We start from the raw sequence: 9,972 nt of genomic DNA, 5'->3' as shown, positions 1-9,972 counted from the left end.
AGGACAACTGGTTCTGCAGTGAGTCACAGCCCTGATTGCCCCATTCTCAGAAGCTGATAGAGATCTGTCCTTGTACTCAGCTTTGTCCAAGAGAGACTATAGCATAAGAATCTCACTTTTCCAATTCCCTCTCCACTGGTGGCCTCTGCACAGTGTGTAGGCTGTTTGCTTTTGCATGTGGCCAAGTCAGTTTCAATTCCCAGCACCCCACATTATTCTCTAAGCTCTGCCAGGAGTGATCCCTGAGCCCAGAGCCAAGAAAAATTGCTGAGTGTTCCCCCAAATCCCAAAACAAGCAACAACAATAAGAACCCCCCACAGAATTCCTTTGCTTTATAAAATATTATTCTTATTGCAACCACACATGTATCTATATTCTTATAGTGATTGTTTTCAACTCTGTGAAATCCCTCATCAGTCTAGAGACATAAAACAGTGGGTTTTATGTCTTGCCTTGCAAGAAGCCAAACCCAGTTTGATTCCTAGTATAGCATATGATCCCCTGAGCACTACCAGGAGTGATTCTTGCATGCAGAGCCAAGAATAACCCCTGAACACTACTGGATGTGGTCCCCAAACAAAACTAAAACAAAACAAAAACAAACAAACAAACAAACAAAACACCTTGTCAGATACATTTTCTGTGAGTTAAAACTCCATGGGGGTGGGGGGCTGCAGAGCAATAATATAATGAATAGGGCATTTGGCTTGCTCCCAGCATCACTTCTGTTCCCCTGAACATCACCAGGAGTAATTGCAGAGTGCAGAACAGGAGTAAGCGCTTGAGTGTCACTGGGTCTGGCACACAAACCAGAGAAATCAACCAAACAAACAAAAACTACAAATACCACTTGGAAGTAAGGTGGACCTGTGCTTCCCATCTTCTAGAACTTTCAGCCTGGAAGCCCAGAGAGATAGTAGTTTTCAAGACAGCCATAGAAATAGCCACAGAAACTAGTGATGCGTCCCACTTACATTGTGTAATCTTTCATGAACTGATGGCTGTGACCAGGGGATGCCTTGTTTCTGAAGGATTATGTCTGGATGGCTGACCCATCCTTTGCAATCGGAGTGGGAATATTCCCCAATGAGGATGCTGGGCAGAAATAAAAGTGTTCACCCACTGAAACACTTGAGAAGACAGTAGTTTTATCTGATCACACTGGTTCATTGCCTTTGTATGAAGCCTTTTACTAGTCAATGAGAACAGGGCATAATTCTATGTTCTTCGATATTTTATAATATTTTATATTCTTGTAATATTAAAAAAATAGCACATCACCTTCCCAGCTTCCTCCTTCCTAGTAACTAAATGCAGAAAAGAATGTATTGGAGGAGTTGATAACTGGGCAAGCAGAGATATCAAGTCACTCTTCACGTTCTACTTCAAGTTAATTCTAGGAATTAATTCTGCTCTCTTGGAGGCTACTTACTTGGGTTTTCTTATCTCGGACTCTTGTGAGCTGACTTTCCTACCTGAAACATTAAAACATTTTCTGGCAGTTTTTTTTTTTTGTGTGTGTGTGTGTTGTGTGTGAGATTTTATCCCCCTGGGTCTCTGAGTATACTCCTTGGACACCTCCTTGTCACCAGCAGTTCTAGGACTAATTGCCTTTCTGTTTCTTTTCCTTAGGCTATTCAAATCATCTGCCTGGAATTCTGAAAAGGCATCTGGAGGAGGAGCTCTGTGACAGGGGCGGGGATAACACAAAAGGCTGGTATTAACATTAATGAACTGACTGATAGAGTTAGGCTAGAGAAGGGACCAGTATGACAATAATAGTTGGAGATAATCACTCTGAAAAAGAACTGACTATTGAAAGTAGGTAAAGGGTCATACATGATAACTTTTCAGTATCTGTATTGCAAGCCATAATGCAGAGAGAGAGAAACAGAGAGAGAGAGAGAGAGAGATAGAGAGAGAGAGAGAGAGAGAGAATTGCCTGCCATACAGAGGAGGGGGGGAGAGGAAAACTACATTGGTGGTAGGATGGGAGTTGGAACATTATATGACTGAAACCCAATCATGAATAACTTTGTAACTCTGCATCTCACTGTAATTCAATTTAAAAAAAGGTTAGTACTAAAATCAAACCACATGGGCAGCAACTAATCTCACCTCACAAAGTCGGCTCTGAGGAGCCCTTCAACGTTTAAAATGCTGACAGAATCTCAAAGGGTCCTGAGAGAGTCAGGTGTGCATCTCTGCAGCCCTAAGTGAGGAGCACTCATTCACACATGTAGATGACAGAGACTCCAGTCACTGCTGACAGGTTTCTCCTTCACCAGCGGTGTTGCAGGGGAGTCCAACTATAGAGAACATAACAACAATAACAACAACAACAACAACAATTAGAAGTGTGTGCTTTCTTTTTTCATTGCATCACAAGCTTGAGAAGAGAGTTTCAGGACTCTGATACTGGCTCAGTGCTCAGGCATCTGCCTTATGATCACAAAGCTGGTGTGGGATCACAGAAGCTACTGCCTGTGCTGAGTGCGATCCTGGCAGTTCCACCTGTCATCTCCATCCCAGCCCGTGCTTTCTGGTTGCACAACAACTGAAAAAGATGAGTAGCAATACAGCAGGTGCAAGAGCCCCTAGGACGCACTTATGTGAGCATCACAGTGACCCTTTGTGAGCTCTACAACTAGAACATGCACAGTGCCACCACTAAGTAGGTACAATGCCCCAGGAGCACAAGGGCAAGGAATGTAGGGAACAAGGCCCTGGGAAGCATCCCTAGCAGATACAACTAAGTGTGGGAGTACCAGTCACCATGCCCCATCACTAAAACATCAGGAGAGAGAAGGGAATGAGGAACAAAGAAAAGGAACCACAAGTGTGTTTCTCTTTTGTTTCTGTCTCTCTTCTTTAAGGACAAGAATACCTTGTTCTACCCTGCATGATTAATTCTTATCATGGCTCACATGGCTTATCAATAAATATGAAAAAGAGTGCCTTTAGATCTATCTTCTCAAATAATGGGTAACTGTTGAGAAATTAAACATGCTAAGAAAATTCAGTCTTCCCAAGTGAACTGGTGTAGGAATCCAAGTTTTCTTGAGTTCTGGTTCCTACTATCCCCTCCATCTCTCTCCAGCTCCCACTGTCTCACTTTTTAATTCTTGTAGTAACTTTTGTGGCAGCCTAGAGTTTTTCATTTTACTTGTCCTTGTATGACAGTGCTCCAGATTTATCTCTTTTCTTCCCTACCTTCCCATTTAGACTCTTGTTTTTTTTCTCGTGGCCAGGATAAAAATGATCATCAGATAAGCTTCCTTAAGGTGGTTAGGGTGCAATAAACCCCTGAAGGCAGTAATTCATCTGTGGGAATGTATTTCAAATGATAAAGCTGATACTCTCAGTCATGTATTATGTACTAATGAATTAAGATGGGATTTTAAGATTCATGTGACAGCGTGATAGATGGGTGAATGGATCTATCCCTGGATGAATATTGGAGAGGTTGAGGCATTTCTCATTCTCTCAGGATTATGCCTTGATAACACAGTCAAAGTTAATAAATTCTTAGACCTCTCATCATTAGGTCCTGCTAGAAATAACAAAAGTTTTTTTTTTAATGAGAGAAACAAGCAAACAGGGAGAAAGATTTTTTCTGCAAGGTAAGTAGCATGAATAATTAGTTTGAAGGTGCAAAGACCAATTAAATAAACTTTGAAAGGCAATTACAAATTGATTACTGTATTTAAAAGAGTGGGTGGGTTGGAGTGAGAGTACAGTGGGGAGGGCACTTGCCTTGTGCAGGACCCATCCAGCTTAGATCCCCAGCACCACGTATATGATCCGCAGCTCCACCAAGGGTGATCCTCAAGTGCAGAGCCGGGAATAAGCCCTCAGCAACTCAGGATGTTGCCCTCATCCAAAAAACAAAACAAAAAGAATGGGATGGATGGAAACTATAAAAAAAAATTAAAAACAAATACATTTTTTTTTGGCTTTTTTTGAGGTCACACCCAGCGATGCACAGAGGTTACTCCTGGCTCATGCACTCAGGAATTAACTCCTAGCGGTGCTCAGGGGACCATATGGGATGCTGGGAATTGAACCGGGGTTGACCGAGTGCAAGACAAACGCCCTACCCATTGTGCTATTGCTTCAGCCCCAAAACAAATAAAATTTTTAAAAAGCTACAAACCTCTGATATGTTTTTTTTAAAAAAGACAAGGTTTATGATGCAAATAATGATACAAAAGATTCTCCAAAAGAACCAATTAACTAGGCTACTAATAAAAACTTTCTTTTACCTTCTAGAGAAGTTGTAACAAACTTTCATTGCTTTCATTTCCTTGGGGATTTTCCGGTCAGCTTCTTCTTAGGTATTTCTTGACTCCCTTCTTCCTAGAGGATTGAAAATCAGTCCTCTTTTCTAGGCTAGAGAAATTATTTTTGCTGTCAAAAGATAACAGACTTTCTGTGCATGTGACTGGCTCTCATTTAAAGCAGACATCTGACTGAGGAGCTGGCTCTACAGCGGAGCACATGTCTTGCATATGTGAAGCCCTGGGTTCTAGCCTGTCGCTGCAAACAAATTTAAAAAAAAAATCAAACAAAAGCAAAACAAAAATTGAACTGTATAAGTGGGATGGACATCTGGGAGATTCGTTTCCTCTTAATCAAGTATCTGTAAATACTTGTTCTAACACAAAATCTGCAAGGCCAATATGGGCAGGGCAGGGCTACTCTGCAAGGCCAAGATGGGCAGGGCAGGGCTACCGTGTTTATTATACTAGATACAGGAAACATTGTGTTTCTTAAGCTACATGCAGGAAGTTTGGATCCTCAGGCAATTCTGCCCAGCAAACCAGAAACAAAGCCCTTCATCCGCTCAGCTCACTGTCCCGGCTCTATCACAGCCTGTTCTTTCCCTGCAGGAAGTCAGTTTTCTATGCTTGGATATAGAATAAACAATTCAGCCATAAAGATTCAGGAGAGAGAGAGAGAGAGAGAGAGAGAGAGAGAGAGAGAGAGAGTGTGTGTGTGTGTGTGTGTGTGTGTGTGTGTGTGTGTGTGTGTGTGTACTGGTTATAATACCATATTAAACTTGAAATCTCTACATAAATCTTTTGTGGAGCACTCTGCCTTCCAGGGAGTTCATAAAACGGAGATGTTCTTCAAACCTTTACTTGCAATCCAGGCAGCTCAAACAAATCAAGTCCTACAGTTTCCATATGCACCCTGTTTTCTTAAAAGCTGCTAAACCCTCCATCCCACTTGTTTTCTGAGGTACCAGTCTCCAATATATTCAGATTTGTCCTTACTCCCCCAAACTGATTTATTGTCGGATGCAGTTTGTGGACATTAATGAACACAGGTCAAATTGGTGCCAAGCATTCTCATTACACAGAAGTGAAGCCTAATAGAAACTTAAATAAGAGTGATCTGGGATAGTCTGTAGACCTGGTGAAGCCAAGTCAGGACTCACTGACTTTTGCTTCATAATCTCATGCTTTGGCTACAAAGGGTACTGTGTTGCTAAATGCCAATTGTCTACTCTTGCCTATTGTCACCATATCTGGAACCTACGCTTCTATGACACATAAATATAGAAAATATTGGCTATCTGTTTTAAAATCTTCCCAGCTTCTACAGTGCCAGAGTGATCTTCCTAACCTGAAATCTCATTGTTACCCTCCTACACCTCAAAGCAACTTACTGCTGCTTTGTAGAATAACTGTCACTGTATCACTGTCATCCCGATGCTCATCGATTTGCTAGAGTGGGCACCAGTTTTTGGTATATCGAGTATGCCACGGGTAGCATGCCAGGCTCTGCCGTGTGGGCGAGATACTCTCAGTAGCTTGCCGAACTCTCAGAGAGGGCGGAGGAATCGAACCCGGGTCGGTGGCGTTCAAGGCAAACGCCCTACCCGCTGTGCTATCGCTCTGCTTTGTAAAATAAGAAAGCCCAAACTCCTAGAGTAGCATCTGAGGCCCAGTCTCCAGTCTGTCTTCTTTACCCAAAGCCTCAGACCTATCCGAGCCTTTGGTTTCATAGAACACTCTCCTCTTCTCTCTTACCATGCCCTGCTGTCTTCTGTGCTTCTGCTGCGGACCCTCATCTGCTGGAGGAACCCCCTTCACATTTCTCAAGCTGACTCAGGTTCTTCTGGGAAGCTTTGCTCACATGCTTTCTTCCCTCTGAGCTTCCCTCTCAGCAAATAATTGGGATCATTATTCCTACTCCCTCCCTGAAATCAAGGGTCACGTCAAAAGAGAGAGAGAAAGAAAGAAAGATCAAAAGATTCTGAAAGGTCTTTGAAAAATGTCAAACATTATACAAACTGCCTTTTTTCCCTTAGAAATCAAATTACAGTATTTGTGATTATTGTTATAAAAATAACCTCTACAAATTAGAGCATGTTCCCAGTTTATTCATTACTTAAATGTAGATAAGCTTAAAATGGTCATGAGGATTATGATCACTAAAACCACAAATGGATTAAATTGGACCCATACAGAAGAGATTAGTGTGACCTTTGTCCTCAGGATTTCTGCAAGGAAAAATTACATTTTTGCTGCTTTCTAGAAATCTATTGCCTAGTTTCTTTCTCTTTTATGTTTCCCTTTTTATCACCAGATTAGTCTTTCATAGACATTTGAAGCTCCTATGGTTTGGAGCTCCGCAGAACAAACAGGTAACATTAACTAAACGCTAACTTTGTGCCGTAAGGGTACTCTTGTCTTTGATCTTTGAAGATAAGAAAATGTAAATGTCACTACAACTCCTGTTTCCTTTCTGCAAATGGAAATGAGAACATGGAATCTTAGGAAGGTTAGCCTCCTTGTTGAAGGTCACAAAGTAAAGGCAGGGTTTAAAACCCAAGCGTCTGATAACCCAGTCTTGTTTTTATTGGTGTAGCTGCTGTGGGCCCTCTTGTAGTGGGTGACACCCCACGTGGTGTTCAGGAGTACGTGTGGTGCCAGAGAGCAATCCCAGGGCGTCACACTGCAATGCACCTGCTCTACCAGCTGAGCCAGATCCCTGGTCCCCGAGCCCTACTCAACCACTGACTTGCACCACAGCTCTAAAGGAGTCCAAAAGAGCGGGGAGGGGGCTCCCTCATGCTCCAGAAATGAGGAGCAGTGAGTGGTGGGCACACAGTTGTGGAGCCGACGCCAGGTTCCAGGCATGCCCCTCACCTCCAGGCATCAGTGGGTCACAGCCATAACTCTGGAAGCACCCAAGACTGAAGGGAGCTGAGGCAGGTCCCTATGCCCAGGCAGCAACCACAGAGCACAGAGGGTTGGATCATTTGTCTGGATCATTTGTCTGGATCATTTGCCGCAGGATCATTTGTACAAGACCAAATCCCTTTCATATATTCTATTACCTATTCCACAGGGGCTGGAGCAATAGCACAGCGATAGGGCATTCGCCTTTCATGTGGCTGACCTGTGTTCAATTCCGCCGCCCCTCTCGGAGAGCCCGACAAGCTACTAGAGTATTGCGCCCGCACGGCAGAGCCTGGCAAGCTACCCGTGGAGTATTGGATATGCCAAAAACAGTAACAGTAAGTCTCTCAATGAGAGAGACGTTACTGGTGCCCGCTCGAACAAATCGATGAGCAACGGGATGACAGTGACAGTGACAGTGACCTATTCAAACAGAATAGAAATGGTTCTGTCTTCCACATCTCCCTCCACCCCTGAACACCCGGTCAAAAATAGACCTCGTTAAATTCAATGTGGTATCCTGGAATGAATACTGAAGCAGAAAAAGACATTAGCAGAAAAGCAGGGAAGCTTGAAAAATTCTATAGTTCAGTTAATAGCAAGAAGTCAACATGAATTTGTTTTGACACATGTATCAGTGAATATGAAGAAGTTAGGATTAGGGGTAGGGGACTGGCTGAATGTCCACAGGAGCTTTCGTGGTATTTTCCCTGTAAATCTAATTTTTAAAGTGAAGCAAATTTGAAAATATGTTTAATTATCTCGAGATTAATATATTTGAATCATTGAGTCCATCCCTTACACAATTTAAATAAATTCAGAATGGTTTTTAGATTTGTCTAAATGATTGTTGAATTTATCAGTAAAAAGAAACATTTGGGTTGCAGGCAAAAAAATCAAGATTTTGTAGTTATTGGTATCAAACACTCTTTTTTTTATATTTTGCTTTTTTGGGGGGAGGGGATCACACCCGGCAATGCACAGGGGTTACCTCTGGCTCTGCACTCAGGAATTACTCTGGCGGTGCTTGGGGGACCATAAGGGATGCTGGGAATAAAACCCAGGTCGGCTGCATGCAAGGCAAACGCCTTACCCTCTGTGTTATTGCTCCAGTTCCTCAAACAATATCTTTTCAGGAAAAATATATTAGTTCAGACTGAGTTACAAAGTCTCATATTCCCAAATAAATGACCAGAACTTTGTATTACTATTGAGAAATACAGTATGTTATAGTTAGCCAATGACATGATTTCCCGATACAACTTTCTTCTGACCTCTGGCCTTTTGCACATTCCTAAATCCCAAGTATCATAACCTGGCACATCTTGTACAAACAGGAAAGAGAAAGTAAAACACTGGTAAATTATGTAAATTACTTAATCATGGTTTGGCACAATAGGACTCAATACTACTACCTCTGATAGTCAGGACGATTTTGCATGACAAAATCGTAACAGCCCTGGTTAAGAATGGAACAGGCTGTACACAGAACCTCTGTCTCCTCTTCAGACTTGAAGAACAAATCAGAAAATGACCAGTGTTGTAGCCAAGGTGAAACAATCACCTGAATGTTCTTCTCAGATTTTGGACAAGTGCACCATCCATGCACAGCCACTCTCTAAACACTCTTGTTTTTGAGGATTTGAAAAGTGCACAGCTCTTTGGCTGCTCATCAGATCCCACTTGCTCTGCCAGCCGCCGCCAGCTTCTTCACAGAGAGGCAGGTGCGGCCCGGGCTCAGCTGACTGACAGCAACAGAGCTGGGCTATTTGTGGCTGCAGCACCTCACCTCTGCTTGGCTCCTCCAGGCAGAGCCGGCGAATGAGTTCTGACAAAGTGATCAGATTCTAGTCTTCTGCTCACCCCAAGTTAAACACTAGAGATATATGTCTCGGGAAGAGAAATTCTTAAAGCGTTCAAGGATTTTGACTCTTGCACTAAACAATAACCGAACCTTCAACTAAAGGGTCTGAATAAGAAACAGGAGAGGAGTAAGGGCATGCGGAAGAAAGGCAACAGAAAATCAAGCTTCTTAGAAGTTGAGAAACCTAATTTCAAAGATCTTTTAAAAAATGAAAGGGGGGCGGGAAATCCCAACCTAGATTGCTGAGCATCAGTATATTTCAAATTTTTGGCGGGGGTGCTTAGGAAGTCCCGGGCTCCACCAGCATTTCTTAGCCAACCGCGTTGGTTCAATAGAAAAGCCCAAGGATGTGAGGTTGCTGAAGCCCTATGGTGCCAGGGACACTGGAGGCCACCCTGGAGTGTTCTGGGACCTCCAGGGCTGCACCCAGTGAGGCATGGGGAGGACCACACGATGCTGGGACTGGAAATTGGATTGGACCCATGCTAGGCATGGGCTCTAACTACCATACTATCTCCTGACCCTAGTTTAGATTTTTTTAAGTGAATAAAATTGCAACGTGAATATGATTCTGGTCTATCAATGCACAGCACCTTCGGAGAGAGCATTCGGAGTGACCTGAGAGCTTGAGATAGCTCAGTGATAGAGCACCAGCTTCGAAAGCCTGATGACCTGATTCTCTGCCATAACCCCTCAGTTTGTGATTCCTTCTCCTGCAACATGGTGTCCCATCTCTGGTGAGTTGCAGCCAAATGTCCAACCCTTGTGAGCACTGCAACCACAATGTGTGCTGGCATCCTAACCAAGTGTGAGAGCAGCCCAAGGGTACCACACCCTGCCACTGCAACAACACAGAACATTAAAAATGGAGAGAGGGGGGAGGAAGAGAAGAGTGAAAATATCAATCTATGCTA

This window comes from Sorex araneus, chromosome 1 (assembly GCF_027595985.1).
Source record: "Sorex araneus isolate mSorAra2 chromosome 1, mSorAra2.pri, whole genome shotgun sequence".
Taxonomy (NCBI): domain Eukaryota; kingdom Metazoa; phylum Chordata; class Mammalia; order Eulipotyphla; family Soricidae; genus Sorex; species Sorex araneus.
Note: the sequence above shows the minus strand (reverse complement) of the source record.